The sequence below is a fragment of the Pleurodeles waltl genome, chromosome 10, assembly GCF_031143425.1.
Source record: "Pleurodeles waltl isolate 20211129_DDA chromosome 10, aPleWal1.hap1.20221129, whole genome shotgun sequence".
NCBI lineage: Eukaryota > Metazoa > Chordata > Amphibia > Caudata > Salamandridae > Pleurodeles > Pleurodeles waltl.
Window position 1 is genome coordinate 292,361,409 of NC_090449.1, and position 17,189 is coordinate 292,378,597.

General features: G+C 44.4%; 1 protein-coding gene and 1 non-coding gene across 5 annotated transcripts in view; both read right to left on the reverse strand.

Annotated features, from left to right (window-relative positions):
• PARN (poly(A)-specific ribonuclease) overlaps positions 1 to 17,189 on the reverse strand; it is a 690,538-nt gene that overhangs the window by 277,537 nt on the left and 395,812 nt on the right. The window lies entirely within an intron of this gene.
• LOC138262562 (U6 spliceosomal RNA) lies at positions 16,880 to 16,986 on the reverse strand. The gene has a single exon (XR_011199264.1). It is a non-coding gene; the product is annotated as a U6 spliceosomal RNA (small nuclear RNA).

The window sequence follows — 17,189 nt, forward strand, 5'->3', positions numbered from 1 at the left end:
TACTGGTAGTTCTCCCGCTACCTGTGTGTGGCTCACCTGTGTGGAGCCCAGCCTACTAAATTAGAAGCTGTTGCTTAGTTTAATTTATATACGTATACCAACATTGGAAGTGTGAATTTGAGATGAAAATGTGTTTAATTTCACAACCCATAAGCTGACATTTGAAGAAAATGACAATTTCTAAAATATATTTAAAGCTCCTATTTGAGCGATAAATGATGTGGCAGTGGGGAGACTTTTTTTTAATTTTCATACACAAATGTTATTACCTTGGTGGCAGAGATATTGCGGCTATGGCTGTTATGTATCACCCATATAAAGGCATTTCATATTGACAAAGCCTTTTTTACACTACTGCTGACAATTATGCCTGATGCACAGAGTCATTGGTACTAAACCTGCATATGTTGGCCACTCAGGTCATCCGGTCTGAAGTGGTCACTGTGACAACACTAGTAGTTCAAGGTTCAATTACAATATGTTGCTCTCATTACAGAAAATGTTGGACACTCCTGCTTTATAACAACTGATTGCTTATTGATCCACCTTGAAGACAAATAGACCTAGATTTTTATAGTGCTTTATGCATTTGGGTTCCTGGCAAGCTATTTCAAAGGGTTAATCTCTGCAGACACCAACATGCATTTGTATTTTCTTCTTCCCAGAATAAGATATTTTGTTTGACAGGAACTTTAATTGGCCTTGCTGGTTGAAGTTTGCATAATCAGGTTGTATGGTGTGGCATGCTTGGTTAGGATATTTGGGTCACCGGAAGCTGGTCTGTCACCTTGTCACAGATCGACTGACTGGCATGCATTGCTTCAACCGTGTAGGCAGAGGGGCATCATTAAATGCAATAGCTCAGAAAAAGCTGACCCTTATTTAGGAATCTCAGACAAAGTATTTGTTTTGTTCTCAATAGTGGGCAACTCCAGTTCTAATATTTCAAATGCCCTGCAAACCACCAGTGCAAACGAAGCCCTTCCTCTGAGGTTGGTCCAAGTTGAGAGTCTAGCTCTCTTTCAGGAGATACATGTCCCCCACTGGCATTTTTTTAAGTCCAAATAAAATGAACCTTCGGATAATGAACTGCAGTACTCTGCCCCTTTTACCCCCCTCAGTGTCCTGAGGTGTATTGGCTGCCTTCTGCACCAAGTCCAAATCGGAGCCAAATAGTGCATACATCCTCTGATGATACTGGCATTGAGGGAGAGATTGTAGAACACCTGGTTGCAATTTTGTGTATTTCATAGCTCGGTATAGACATGAAGCGGGCAAACATTGGTACAGAGTCAGATCGGTGTCTGGATCAGGTCATTGATCAGTATTGGAGCTGGAAGCGGGTTTCAAAGGGGCAGATGGTGTTGGTGGCAGACCTCCCAGCAGAAGGCATAGCACCAAAAATCTGGAGCGCGGCCTCTTCGAAGGCTGCTATTGGCTGCAGAGTTAATGATGGCTCAGGGAACTCCTGGTGCGCTCAGACCAATAGCAAAGTAACTTTGGACGCAAGAGACATTGGGGGAGTGCGATCTTTATCTTAATGCCCTGGTGCCTTTAGACTTTCAGTGGCAGGGCCGAGTCAAGTAGCACTTTGCCTTATTAGGTTTAGGCTTGTACCTAGAATTGCTGGAAGATTTAGTGCTGAGAAGACTTTCGCAGGCGCGGCCTCAAGAGCAGGGTCTGCCACTGGGACACGACTTGAAAAGGTGCAGGACATAAGCTTCAAACACAGCCTCTTATGTTCTGCAACATAGTGTTTAACTTTCTGTCCCAAACTGCCTTTGGCCTCATGAGTGTGTACTTGTTACAAGCGTTAGAGTTGTGGTCACAGCCCAAGCATCGTAGGTACACCTCATGTGGGTCTCTAATAGACACTTGCTTCCTGCACTCCTAGCATGGCATGACGCCTCTCATTTTTGGTGGTAGCATTTTGATCCCAAGCACAAGGTTTTTGGAAGACCAGAATAGTTGGGAGCAGACCTCTGGATCTGAATCAAAGGGAGCAGAAATAAAGGAACTGAGGTCACTGCAGGGATGGCACTTCTATGTGACTCTGCTCCGTCATTTCCAGGGAGGTGTGGAGCCAATCTAGAGCCATATAGGGTGTGGGAGCATTCACTGAAGAAATTCTTTGAAACCAGTCTGGTGCCTGGGGATATACTAAGGTGAGGAATCTGGTTTAGTAATATCCATGAGAGGCGGACACTAATTTGTATGTGAGAGCAGAGGGGGAATTATTTGTGTGTATGTTAAGATCTTCAATCTGCAAATCATTTGAGGCACTCAGAGAGCTAGATAAACGCCAAACTATATGCCTTTGACAGAATGTTCATATGAAAGGTGCCATATTAAAAAGAAGAGCTACGCATCTTTGTTCCAAAAGGGTGTCACAGGAAAGAACTGAGAAACCATTAATGTATCTCTAAAGACTATTACAATTACTCCCAACTCCTTTCTTCTGCACTCATAATGCTCTATCAATGTTAAAACATCTTTTGGACAGAAATAGGATATCCCAATGTTTATATCCGGTCCATTATTGAGGCTCATGAAGGTTAGTCAGTAGAAGATGAGACCAGCACATGTGCATTTGTGGTAGAATTGTTGGGTCATTCATTTTGCTCATACACTTGAGAAATCAAGGAGCTTGATCGAAGAGTTAGCATTTAAGAAATCCAATAATCCAAACTGAAACAATCTTGGGTTTCGTCAATGACACTAAGACTAGCTACACAATGACAGCCAACAGTCCTGCCCTAATGCCTTAGATGAGAATTGTTCACATGCTTACAATGAGATCTGAAGAGGGACATGAGTTTGAACTCTATGTGGACTATCATCACAACGTGAAGCACACATAGCATCCCATTCTCTTTCACAGTGGCACCAGCCATTCCGCAGTCTCAGTAGGAGCAGTTTAAATGGTTTTACCAGTAAGGTCACAAAAAGACTGCAGGTGCTCCAAAACACAGCAATGAGACTAGTCCTCAACTTCCCATGCCGAACCCACGTCACACCTTAGGGAACTGTCCTGGCTCCCAATAACACAAACCCACACACTTTAATCTCCTCATCCACTCCTACAAAGCCCTCCACAACACAGGTCATGCCTACCTTAATAGCCGCATTCACTTCCACAAACCTTCAAGCCACCTCTGCTGGTCTCGCTCTAGCACACAATTCACGCATACATAAAAGCACAGCAAGGGACTGCGTCTTCTAACACGAGGCCCAGAAAGACTAACAACGGCTACAACACATCAGTGCCCTCGCCTCAGTTTAATTTGCCCACGAAGCTTAAGACCTGGCTGTTTGGTTAAGAGTGACCTCACACACCCGCTACAGCGCACCTGGATAACCTCATGGGTCATTACTGCGCTATAAAAATACCGATATAAAAATAATAAATATAAAAATACCAATAACAATGTTTTTATAATCATTAACTCCTGAATATCTTATGCTGCACTGACAAAAAACCAATACACGTTAATAAAGAAAACAAAGGCAACTGATACAAAATGTTACGTTTCTGCACTTTCTTCATGGTGTGGATTCATCGCACTTCAGATTTTCTTAACCCCGTTATCTGGTTTGATTAAAGGTATTAACCGTTATCTACGGGACCTCAATATGCATTCTGTTCATTTTAGAATACAACAGGAGTGAATGGAAAAAAGTTGATAGCTACATCAATCTATCTAATCCTTATTTTGAAACAAATACCCTGAGGGCTACTACCGTGTCCATATAAACAGCTGACGTTTCCTGCAAACAGCCATCCTCAGCGCATGGCAAATGTATTTTAACTGATTAACTTTTCACCCACATTACGTGTCCCTGCCAGCAACAGCTTTAAAAAGTCCGAAGATGTTTCTAAATAAAGGGTGAACATCATGTTACTGGCCAAGTACTAATATAGAACAAAAAGAGGCTTGCAGCATTTGTGGCACGGGGCGTGTTCAGCAAATGCAAACATTACGTTTGCGCGACTGGAACGAGAAAACAAGTTTGAGAAAACTTTCCAAAGGAAAGAATGCTTCTGCAATTTTAATAGCATTAAGCGGAGTTTACAAAAAGGGGATTAACGTTTGGGAGTTATGGGATTTTAATTGATAAAATTATTACATAATACACGTTAATGGGTTGAAGTAAAATATACCGGGCCCCATTTTAGATGCACAGCGCTACTACACCAAATATGTACTTATATGACGGTACTTGTAGGGCACAAGCCTTTATCGAGAGCAAAGTAATAATGAACAGGGAAGCATGGCCCCCGGGAAGATTGCCTAATAATGGCTGAAATGTTTTAAACACTTCATCATAAATACCTTAAAAAACAATCGGCCGCAGAATCGGGCTGTTGCATTTTTCTGATGGTGAGCATAATCTTACAATCTCTCAAAAATGATGCCCCGTAGACTAGATAGCAAGCTGTTATAGTGGATCATCAGTTAACTGCTTTAGTTCTCTAGTCACAGTCACCATTGCCTTAACTGCAAAGCCGAAACTGAGTGAATAAAGTGAGAGCAGAACTGACTATCTGAAATGTGAAAGGGCCAGGAAACTACATCGCTGCTCCCAGGTAATTATATCACAATACTCAGACAGCAGTTTTAGCAGAAAACATTAAATAACTCCTTCCTTGTGAACAGATCGTTAAGTTTGCCACATCCTTCTTGGACATTTTGCCTCTATCTTAGATGAGCGAGGCCTTTCTGCTTCTAGTCAAGACAATCAGCCCTGGCGTCCAAGACTCATTTTGAAAAGACCTGTGAACAAGAACTACTGTCACACATCTAATTACAGCATGTCTTGATGACTTCCACATTCACCTGATGAAACAAGTTTCTTACCTTCAGTAACGGCTCATCAGGTAGGCAGACTATCTAGCCACAGAATTCTTATGTTAGAATTATCCCAAGGCGTCAGACTGGATTCGGAAATTCTTGAGCAGTACCTCTGTGCTATATAGGCACCATCCCAGACAACTGAAATCAGTTTCTTTTCAAGATTTGCTACACCAGAAGCACGGAAGGACAAAGAATGATGATGTCTGGTGTGCAGTGCTATGGGCCTCAGAAGGGTAGCCATACACAGAAATCGGTTTGCAGAGTGGGGGTGATTGGTAAGGCATCTGCAGCTACCCAGTCTCTACCAGATAAGGCATTACTGAAGGTAAGTAACTTTCACCTGATGGAGACTTCCAGCTGCAGATTCTTTACTTCAGAATACCCTCCCAAGCTATACCTCCTTGGAGGTGGGTCTATAGACATATTTGGACAAAAAGTCCTGCAGGACCGAATGGGCATAATGCCCTTCACAACAGACCTGTCTTGACAGTAGTGTTTAGTGAATGGACGCCCACGTTGTTGCCTGACAGATGTCCAGAACAGGGACTCCACAACCTAATGCAGTGGTCGCAGCCTTGGCTCTGGTGGAACGAGCCCGCAAGTCATCAGGGGGTTGCTTTTTTACCAATGCCTAGCAGATTTTTATGCAGAGCACTATCCATTGTGTCAGCTTGTTTCTGCCCTGCCTTTCCCTTTTGTCGTTCCAACATACATAAAGAACAGTTAATCTTCCACCTGGAACACTTTGGTATAATCAAAGAAGGATGACAATGCTTTGTTTGGGTCCAGGTGGTTAAGTTTCTCCTCTTCTTCAGAAAGATGAAGCAGAGCAAAGAGGCAGGCAAGGTGATGTTCTGGCCTATGTTAAAAGGTGATACAACCTTTGGAAGGAAGGAGGCATGGGGTCCTCAGAACCGGTTGGCCTGGATAGAAAGTGGTCTAAGGAGGGTGCACATAGTGCTTGTAGCTCACTGACCCTCCTGGCCAATATCATGGCTACCAGAATAACTGTTTTGATGGTGAGTAGGTGAATTGGGCAGTTGTGCAGGGGCTCAAAGGGCATTCACATGAGAAATGAAGACCAGATTAAGAGCCCATTGAGGCACGATGAATGGTCTTAGAGGGAACAGATGCTGAAGTCCGTTAAGAAACCAAGTCACAACAGATTAATTAAAGAAGGTTCATCTGGCAATGACAAATAAACCAAGATAGCCGGGAACCAACCTTCAATAGTGCCAAAAGCACAGGCCTGCTGGGCCAGAGAAAGAAACAATAAAACTTGGGAGAGTGGTGCAAAAAAGAAGGCCAATATTCTAGGATGCACATCATGTCACAAATTTGCCCCAGCAGCAAGTGTATACTCTTAACAGAGGGAGCCTGGCTGCCAGAATAAAGTCACAAACTTTGGGAGTACGGTAGAAAGCAGTCAACTGTCTCTGCTCAATCTCCATGCATGGATGTAGAGAGTAAGCAGGTTCAGGTGTAAGTCCCTGCCCTGTTGATGCGATCCTCCCAAAGGAGCAGCCTGATTGAAAGACTGATGCTCATAAGCTTGGGATACCATATTCTCCTTGCCCATTCCGGAGCCACAAGAGTGACTTGGGCCCTGTTGTTCCTGAACATATAGGAGGCCCGAATTCCACTTGAGATGAAAAGCATCTTCAAGCAAAAGCTGCCATGGAAACTCCACTGCTGACATCGCGAGCTCTCGTTGGAGGCAAACAGATCTAACTGAAGCTCTCCCCATTGCTGATAGAGACCTTGCACCCCCTCCAGGTGGAGACACCATTCCTACTCAGATAGGCATCTGCGGCTGAGTTTGTCCGTCATGGATTTCAGCGAGCCCACAAGGTGTTGAATCACTAGGGAAATGCCCAGACATTCCAGCCATGCCTAAAGATGCAGGGCCTCTTGAGAAAGGGCTCACAACACTACCGGGCCCTGTTTGCTGCAGTACCACATGGCGGTGGTAATGCCCCTGAACACCTGCACTAGCCTTTGCTTGATGGGGGGGCAGAAAGGCTTTCAGTGCCAATCAGATCACAGGGAGCTGCACCAGGTTGACGTGGAGTCCGGATTCCGCCAGAGACCAGAGTCCTCTGATCTCACCTCTCCCAGATGGCTGTTCCATCCCAGAAATGACATGTCACCACTGTGAGATCTTGGTGTGGAAGGGAGAAGGGTCTGCTGCTGACCCAACTGTGGTTCATTAGCCTCCACTGCAGATCTTTCACAGTTCCCTCTGAGATCTGGATCATGTCCGAGAGATTCCCCTGATGCTGCGCGCACTGGAACTTGAGGTCCACTGCAGAGTCTTCATATCCCAGCGGGCATGCAGGAAGCCATAAGTCCCAGCAGCCTCAGAGTTAGTTTCACCAAAATTCTTGATAGAGGCTGAAACATTATCAGCCTGAAAACCCTGGATTCGCAGTTCGGGAGGAGAAACCCGAAACTACACCATGTCCAGATCAGCTCCAATGAAAGAGATTATCCAAGAGGGAATCAGGTGTGACTTCGGCACATTGATAGTGAATGCAGAAGGTCCGCTGTAGTCTGGAGGTGGGAAACAACAGCTTGTGAATGAGCCTGCTTTCCACAGTCAGTTGTTGAGATAGGGTAAGTCTGACACCCCTGTTCTTCGCAGATGTGCTGCAACCACCACTATTACCTTTGTGAACACCAGAGAGTCACTGGTAAGACCAAAGGGAAGCATGGTGAACTGAAAGTGCTTGTAGCCTACCTCAGATAATGCATGTGTCCAGGTAGGACAAGAATGTGTAAGTATGCGTCCTGCAAGTCAAACGCTACTATCCAGTCTCCTGGGTCCAGGGCAGACAGACCTGAGCCAGTGTGATCATTTTGAACTTCTTCTTGAGGAAGAAATTGAAAGGGCTTAGGTCCAAGATAGGACCAAAGCCACCATCCTTTTTCAGCACCAAGAAGTAGTTAGAATAGCAACCATGACCTAGTTCTGGTGTCAGCACCCTTTCTATGGCTCCCTTGGCCAAGAGAGTTGCAACTTCCTGGCAAAGAAGGGATAGACGATCCTCTGTCAGCCTGTCTTAAGTTGGAGGCATGGGGGGGGGGGGTAGTCACAAAGAGGAGGGATTATATGCAACACCCACCTGTCCATTTTTATGGACTGCCAGTGGGGAAGCAGGATGGTGAATTCTGCTGCAAACGGTGCCCATGATGGTAAAAGAGCAAATTAGGAAGTTTTGGAGAATGTGTCTTAGGAGGTGGGGGTGGACTGGCCCGACCACAGGCTCGGTCTGTGGGTACTGCACCCTCAGCAATGCAGAGGCTGGTGAGCATGCATGGGGCAGTGACGGAGGGTAAAGGCATGGTTGGAAGCCCCTTCTGTGGCCAGGAAAGGAGCACAAGACAGATTGTGGAGACGAGGGCCCATGAAAAAGCCCAAGGACCTGGCCGAAGAGACGGGAGCCATTAAAGAGGTTGTCAGTAAGTGATGATTGAACATCCAAAGAAAAGCCTGTCATCATCAAGCCGGCATGGCTCCTTAAGGCCACCATAGATGAAACCACTCTGCCCAGTGAGTCAGTCATGTCCAGATCACATCTGATAGTGAAGTTTGCTGCATCTCTCCAGTCTGCAACAGCCTTGAAGAGGACAGCCCAGGCCTCCTCCCGGATTGATAGCAGTACCAGCGCAACCATATTCCACAGTGCATGGGAATAACAGCACAAAAGGCACACAGTGTTCAGAGACCAAAGTGCCAGGCTGGTGGTAGAAAATACCTTCTTCCTTAAGGCATCCAACCTCGGATTCAATATCTGTGAGTACAGTAGGAAATGTGCAAGGATTTACACGGAATGCTGAGTCTTTGACTACCAAGCTCTTTGGGTGTAGGGGGTTTGAGGAGGAAGTTAGGGGCCCCTGGAACGGGGCAGTGGTGATGGGCAATCATCCTATTAAAAGGAGCCCCTGTCCTTGGCTTGGATCAGGTCCCAATAGGATGTCCATGAGGGCTTGTTGAAGGGGAGTAGCAGTTCTGAGGGGGACACTCCCATTTGTAGCACCTCTGTCAAGACATTTGTCTTGACTGCCACTGAGGGCAACTGAAGGTGGAAGACCTCAGCTGCCCTCTGCATCACCATAGCAAAACACGCTCTCTCCTCTGTAGACACAGGGGAGAAAGCATGCCAGTATCTCGAGAAGTGTCCAGTCAGCTGGCCTCACACAGATCCTCACACCAGTCCATGTTGAAATAATAAGGCTTGTATTCTTTAGGGTCCAGTGACCCCTTACAGTCCTCCCTAAGTCCTAACCCATAAGAATAGGGTTCAGGCTCCGACATGGAAGGCATGGCTCCAGTCAGCACTGTAGGCATTGTCAGTCAACACTCTTCCAGCTCTAAGTCAGGGACGAGGATCGAGGTGGGACTGCCAGTTGGAACCAGGAATGTTGATGCTTGGACCGGCGCCAGGGAAGGTCCGCATGGCACAACTGGTGTCAACCCAGATCCAAGATTGGATACTAAGAGCCTGACTGGTACTGAGACAGGGGCTGTTGATGTGGAACCAGAAGAGGCCACTTCTGAACCCCTGAAAATCGGGCGCATGGCCTCAAAGAACTCCTTGCATCTAGTGGGGGTTGCTCAGGCTGCCAGAAGCTTGAAGTCACAGAGACAGCCCAGGCACTGGCTCTACCACAGAGACAGGCCTCAACAAGTGACGCTTCCTTGTCTCATCCGCTGATGCACAAAGTGAAGTCGAAGACCTCTTTGATGACTTTAATGTGGTGGTTGGACTTACCCAAGTGATCCGACTACTTCGAGTATGACAAAGATCTAAGGCTCAGCGACCTCTTCCGGGACCTTCTCACCTGGGATCTGTATCGTCGTAGCATTGCATGTTGAACCACCAGGGGTTTGAGGGTTTGCTGCCTCAAGGCCTTTGGGTTCATGGTGCAGGCTTTTGGGTTTGGTCGCACTAGAGGCACCAGAAGCATACAAGGTGCAGGTCCGTCAGACATCGAGCAGTGACAGACCCCACAGGGCTTGAAGTCGACCTTTTGATATGACATACCAGCCACACCAGAAGGAAAAACCTCAAAAAGACTTCAACAAAGTTAACCAAAAAATGACGAGGAGTAGGTCTTGTCTGGATCTGTGTTAACTGGCACAGAAGGAAAAGCACTGATGTCAGCGCGCCTGGGTGGCTCCTATAAAGGCACTGTGAATGCCACTTAGGGCACGAACGCCGCTTTGGACGCCACGCAGATCCAAATGGCACCACCTACTGGAGCACAGGGGTACTGCTCATTAAAAAAAATACTGATCCAGTCCGACACCTGGGAATAATTCTAAAGTAAGGAATCTGGGTCTAGAAGTCTCTATCAGACATGTAAGTGTTTTTACACCAGAAGGTGTTACCTTTACCTTGTATTGCATATATGTTTAGTGATTCTGATAACATATTTAGATAAATGTTGTATTGACCTCTTTCCCCACGCTACCTAATTCTGCTATTTCATTATGCAGGGCACGTAATTAGTTTATTTGCTTAGTTTCATTAAAAAAAATAAGAATGGTTTACGTGGCTCCTTGCAGACAGAAGAGGCAGTTCCACCGGGTCATCAATGCTTATGTCATGTGCAGGACGACTAGAGGGTTGTGCACCCTTCGAATAGGAGTTGAAGTTTTTTTTTTTTCTACAAACTATGAGCATTGTAATTATTTTCTTACGAGTTCCTGTTTTATTGCCACACACACTGGCCGCGGTTAAATAAAAGCAAGAGAAAGAATGCCTAATCCTCACACCATGCCCTTAATGGAACTGAAAAGTCGTGTTCATGAATACTATACATTTTTCAATTGATAAAGAAGACTTGGAAGAAGGGAAACAAGCCAGGGTCCCTTAGCCAATACAGTGCCAAACAAATGCATTTATAACCTCAGGTTGAATTTTAACTTGTCCAGTTACTTAATATTTCTTCTATCATCCTAGATTCTGCCACTGGAGACCACGATTGAACTGCTCGTTCCAATCAAAAAAGGTTCCTAGGGACGCTGAGGGAAACGTCCAAAGTTGGACTAGATGGCGGCAGAACATCTCGCCCCACCACAACACTGCTCAAAATCCTTGGTTGAATGAGCAAATCCACAAGTGTGTGCGGAAATTTTATTACTAAACTCCAATATTAAAATCTTGGTAATCTGACCATTGTTCCCAAGTTTGGGTCATGAAAAGCAATGTTAGGCGAAAGATGGTTTGAGTAGAATCATGCTTAGACCAAACTATCAGTCACCAGCATGTGCCAACGAAAACTTAGTGGAAGCCATACAGTGAGATGTTCCGGCACACAGATAGTGTGATATCCTAAGAAGTGAGGTGGGCCGGGTTTGCCATAGAAGTAGGTGATGTCATAGAAGGAAACTCCCTGTTCACCACTTTAAACTTGAACGTTATCCTGCGAGCCAACTAAAATGGGGCAAGATGGACTTGCGGATATTCACTGGATTCTGTGGTATCCACCACAGTGGCATCTGCAGCACCTTTCAACCACCCCATCCAATGGGTCTGTTGCATTTGTTCAGAGCCTATTCTGTATTTCAGAAGACAACATATATTTAGTTCAGAGCAAGTAGAAGCTTATGTCAGCACATAGCAGGAATCCCATTGCTTGAAAACCAGAGACGAGAAACTGGGAAGATTTAAAAAAAAAAATGTATCCAACCAAGTTTATTGCCCTATTCTGGTGTAGTCTAAACTGCTTAAAAATACAACATCGCATCAAATTTGTATTTTTCTTGCAAAAGGTTTCCGTCAAAATAATCATTTTAACCAAGGTTAGCATTCACCATGCATTTTTCTTGGTCAAAGAGCCTGCCCGTCCTCTTAAAGAAAGACAGGGCCTTTAAATGTCAAAATTTTACAGGTAGCTTAGCTTCAAGTACAGTACATTACTGGAGGGTCTGAATTGCTGCATTAAAGCCACATTGTAAAATAAGGGAGGGAATTTGGGAGACTTCATCTAACACGACTACTGAAAATAGGAAACATTGATGTAAAGGCACGACTTAAACAGTCCAAAACCCCACATCGTAATGTGGGTTTTGGCATACCCCACTCCCATAAGCTCCTCTTCAAGAAAATCAGTGAACAGATAGGGGGATACCATTATAAGCAGGAGTAAAACACTGGAAGCACATGTTGATGCTCTGATTAGAATGAGTAAATATACACCACAGAGAATGTCAGAAGAGAAACACCACTGCCAAATAGCAATGTGTTGCCTGTTTGAATCCTAAACGCAGATAGGAAATTGGAATACTGCAAAAGCCACAATAAGGGCAATGAGAGTGAAGTCAGAATCACATAAAAAAAAGAAAAAAAAAAGATCAACAGAAGTTAACAGATTAAGCCCCTCATTATGACCCTGGCGGTCTAAAAACCGCTGTGGCTGCACCATGGTTGGACCGTCAGCACTGCCACTTCTCCACTGGAGGGGCTGGTGGCCCTAATCCGGCAGGCTGGGGATTATGACCCCCCCCTCTCCGCCAGATTTTACATGGCAGTAGCAGAGCCATGTAAAGGATGGCATGACACGGTGTACAGGGGGCCCCTGCACTGTCCATGCACTTGACATGGGCAGTGCAGGGGCCCCCATGGCTAGCCCAGTGTCATGCAACGGGTGCTGGTGCACCCTACGCACTGCAACATGGACACCAGCTCATAATTGAGCCAACGGCAATGTTGTGGTTTGTTTCCTGCTGGGCCAGTGGGAAACTCATACTAGGGGCCGCATGAAAGGGGACCGTATTGGCTGTACCCTTACTGCGGGACTTCAGCAGATGGCCTTTTCCGTCCACCGAAGTCCTAATTAGGGCCTAAGTGTTCATGAAAATCCTATTAAAGGTAATTCTAAATTATCTTAAATGCAATTAATTTGATTAAAGTACTTTTTTCTGTAGATATGTATTTTACACTTCCAGTAATGGTCTTAAAAGGTCTCTTGTGACTGAACTGTGTCAGCAAGTTCAGTTTGTCTTGTGGATAACCTTACCTGAAAATGCACTAACAAATTATGACTAGTGTGAATGTAATCATCATGAAACGTGACAAAGCAAACTATAACGCCGAGTAGAGTATAAGTCAGCCCGCAGATCACTGCAGTAGGAAACAAGGCTTGTAACAGCATCCAGGCAACGTTTAACTAAACTAAAAAGACAACTGGACACCGCAGAGCCAATATACTGGTAGTCATGAAGCCTAGCACCGGGCACTCAGGAAACCTAACCTCTCCCTTTAGCAGCGAACAGATAGACTAAGCAGGACTTCATGAGGAACATATTTATGTTTAGCAGCGCGCACACCAACATCAAATTACCATAAATCCCTCAAATCCGGTATTCTAGAGCGTTCACATGACTTCCTGTAAGTGTAGACGGTTCACTGTGTGTTAACAAAACGTGGGCACTTAACACTGGATGAAAAAAATTAGCATTCAGGGGGTTACTTTAGGGGCCTATATAAACAAATCGCTGCATGTTGTTGCAGAAAGCATCGTGATGCTGCTAAGGAAGAAGGATAGGGGTGAGGTGCAGCAGTTTGCATGCATTTTATAAAAAAGAAAAAAAATCAAATTACCTTTTTCAGAAACAAATTTAAACCCGTGCTGTCCCAAACAATCTACGTTAATCTTGCTGTGGTGTCGAGCATGCTAATGGGGTCCTGGAAACGCTATCTGGAGCTGGGAGATTCTGTTAGCAGCAGGGCTGCCTTCACAGAAGATTGTGTATTACATTTGGCTAGTGGCGGCGCGTGTCTTCAATAAGTGAAGCCAGGATATCAGATGGCTAGGATATCCTTGCATGTCAGGCTGCAGGACCACCTGCTTGACAACATCTCTTATGCTTAAGCATCCTGGCACTCACTCTTCATGTCAAGGAAGCTTCCCGTCCTTCACTCCCGTTGCGTCAAGTGCTTCCATAGGCGCCTTGACAAAAACAATCTGTTGCACATGCACCATACTTACACTGCTCCAAATGGGACACTTGAGACTCATTTATCCATAGCACTCTCAGAGTGGCGTGCTGGATCAGCAGGACGTTTCAGTGCTTCGCGCCATGTGTCGGAAGCACTCGTTAAAACCTATTACACATAATTCCCCTCTATGCAAAGCAGCGCCAATACAGGCGATAGGGTTTATATCAACAAACTTGCAAATATAGAAAAATGATTGCGCTGTTACACTTACAAAAGAAAATTCAATGCATGGGATCACCTATCAAACAGGCAATGGTGGGCATTCTGGGACCCCATTCTCAAACAAACCATGTAGATTTGAGGTAGTGAAAATAAGAACGATAACTGGTAAAGGTTCTGACTTGCAGCTAAAAAATTAATTTCCAGTACATTCCAGTTAGTTAATTCAGTGAATTAAAAGCTTGCCTCTGACATCTGCTGCGATCTGCACCTCCCCAGTTTCTATCCTGCAAAGGCCAGCTAAGTCTTTCATCCTTTCAAGGTCTAGAACTGGGGAAATTGAATAATACCAACACCTAAAAAGCAGCTTAAATTAGCACAATGTTGGTATCAAGCACTATATTAAGAAACATTTACTCTGTGATGTAATGCTGTAGCAAAGTGACAGCATTTCAATATAAATGTCAATGCTGTGTTTTTTTGTTTTTTTTTTAATTTCAAGAGTGTTTTATTGGGATTTTATACAACAGGAAAATTAAATGAAAAGAAACAATACATTGTATGGTACCATCAAATCGAGAGAGCAGTACATTTATGAATGTGGACTGACTCCTCCTGCTATATCCTAAACAACAGTTCTCTCTTGATTTGATGGTACCATCCAATGTATTGTTTTTTTCATTTATTTAATTTTCCTATTGTATCACCTCCTTCATCTCCTGTCTCATTCACCTACAACTTAGGTACCTTAATCATTCACCACAACATCAAAACTGCTCCGTCACAATACATACACTGATGAACCTCACCTGACCTCTACCCTCTACATTTATAAATGTGGACTGACTCCTCCTGCTATATCCTAAACTAGAGGGTAGAGATGAGGTGAGGTTCATCAGAGTATGTATTGTGACAGAGCAGATTTGATGTTGTGGTGAATGATTAAGGTACCTAAGTTGTAGGTGAATGAGACCGTAGAAGAGCAGGGACTAGAGAAGAAAAGAAGGTGATGGGGTGAAAAAGTAGGAAGTACATGAGGAAGGGGGTGGGTAGGGAGAGGAAGTGGTGGGAGATGAGGGGGGGAGGATGGACGAATGAGTGGGTGAATGCATGAATGAGCGAGTGATCAGATTGTGGTTACATAGGCTAGTAAAGACAAAGTTGTCTAGTATGCTCTAGAGTTTACCATTCTTCATTGGTGTTGTCTTCAAATATAAGTTTAGTGACTTACAGGCAGTTCTGGTAAATTGGACCCATTCCCACCATATGTGGGGGATAGTTTGGATGAGTCTCTCCATTCACTGAAGATAACTAAGGCCAGTTGTGACTACAATATCCCATATGAGATGGTCCTCTGTTTAGTGCCTGTTTAATGTCAGTGGGGAGGATGCCCAGTGTAATAGAGGCTATTGTAGGAGCCCATTTTGTATGATGTATTTAAGACGAACAAGTTACTTACCTTCGGTAACTGTTTATCTGGTAGAGACAGACTAACCACAGATTCCTTACCTTAGAATTCACCCAGGCGCCAGACTGGATCCAGAAAAACATTTTCAGCAGTACCCCTGCGTGTCAGTAGAGGGTGTTGTGTGACTCCATATCGACATCCTCTGGACATGACGTTGTTAGAGTTCATATAAAATCCCTCCCTGACACAGTGACATCAGTTTCTTCTGTGACTAGAATACATACAACAACTCGGAGCCACTATAGAAACTTGTAATGGAACAGTATCACAAGAGAGATGTACTTTTGATGTTTCAATCACTACAGTGAAAAGCATGGCAACAGAATAGCAAGAAAGCAAGACTGAAGTAAGATAAAACAGATCGCAAAGCAGGATGATGTGTGGGTCGGTAAGGAATCTGCGGCTAGTCTAGATCTCTACCAGACAAGGTGTTACCAAAGGTAAGCAACTTGTTCATCTGATAGAGGCAACTAGCCGCAGATTCCTTACCTTAGAATTAGATGCCAAAGCTATATCAATCCAGGAGGCGGGTCTGCAAACACATACTAACCAAGTCTTGCAATAAACTGATCTAACGAAAGGAGATGGAGACCAGACATAAGAAAAACAAAGGTGAGAAAAAGCATTCATCTCACTCGAAGAGACGGGACGACCCACAAAATATTTTAAGAAAATATGTAACGCCATGGGGGGCAGAGCGTATAGCAATGAAAATGAACCTGTTGGTAGAGAACAACAACAGGGAAAAAACATGAAGTGCCCCAAGTAGGAGCTGAAGGAGGCAGGGGAAAAAGCGCCCCAACAGTCACTAAGTTAATATGAATTGGTACACCCATCAAGGGGTAACCCTAGAGGATATAAAAAAGGGAGAAACGCATATATGTGGCTTCCACCAGGATGCATAGGCAAAACCTGCAGGAAGCTTAACGCTGGAAGGGAGAGGAACTCAAGACAGAAAGTACATCTCCAGGAACACCCAAGGAGGAAAACTAAGGAGAGGTAACAGAACTGTGAGACAGAGACAGTCGACAGAAGACACAAAAGGGGGGCCATTTGCATGACATACAAAGGTTAAATGAGGAGGTCTGGAAGATAAATGCCCGGACACCCATACACACAGAAGTGGATGTAAAGACATTGATGTTTCCATACAAATGTTGTTTACAGAAATGCATAGGGTCAGGTGAACACATATTAAAATAAAGACACAGACCTAGGAAGCAGAAATGATTCATAGGTCTGTGATCATGACGTTGTTTCCAAAAAATAAACTACGTGAGAAATGTGAATTATAAACATAAATTCGTATTCTACTAGACATGAGGTTACCCCCTTTGTAGAGGTAGTAAACCCAACCAGGATCAGAATAATAATGAAACTATAATGTAAATATAGGATGCTTCAGAAATTTGCGTGTCATCCTTGCGCAGTGACCATGCTAATCTTCTCTGCATCGTTCCAATTTTATTATATGTGCTGCCAAAGCAAGCACTTGTAAATAGAAACACAACACCTTCAATGCAGGAGCACCACCTTCAGTGCTAAAACATGATACAAAGAAAAGAACCTGCAAGGTGCAGGAACACCACACTCGCACTATAAACAAGAAGCACACTACAGTAAGGGTGGTAGAAAAAAAAGGCAACAGGGGAAAAAACAACTGCCCCTGAACAAAGGACGTAAGCCAAAGAAAGA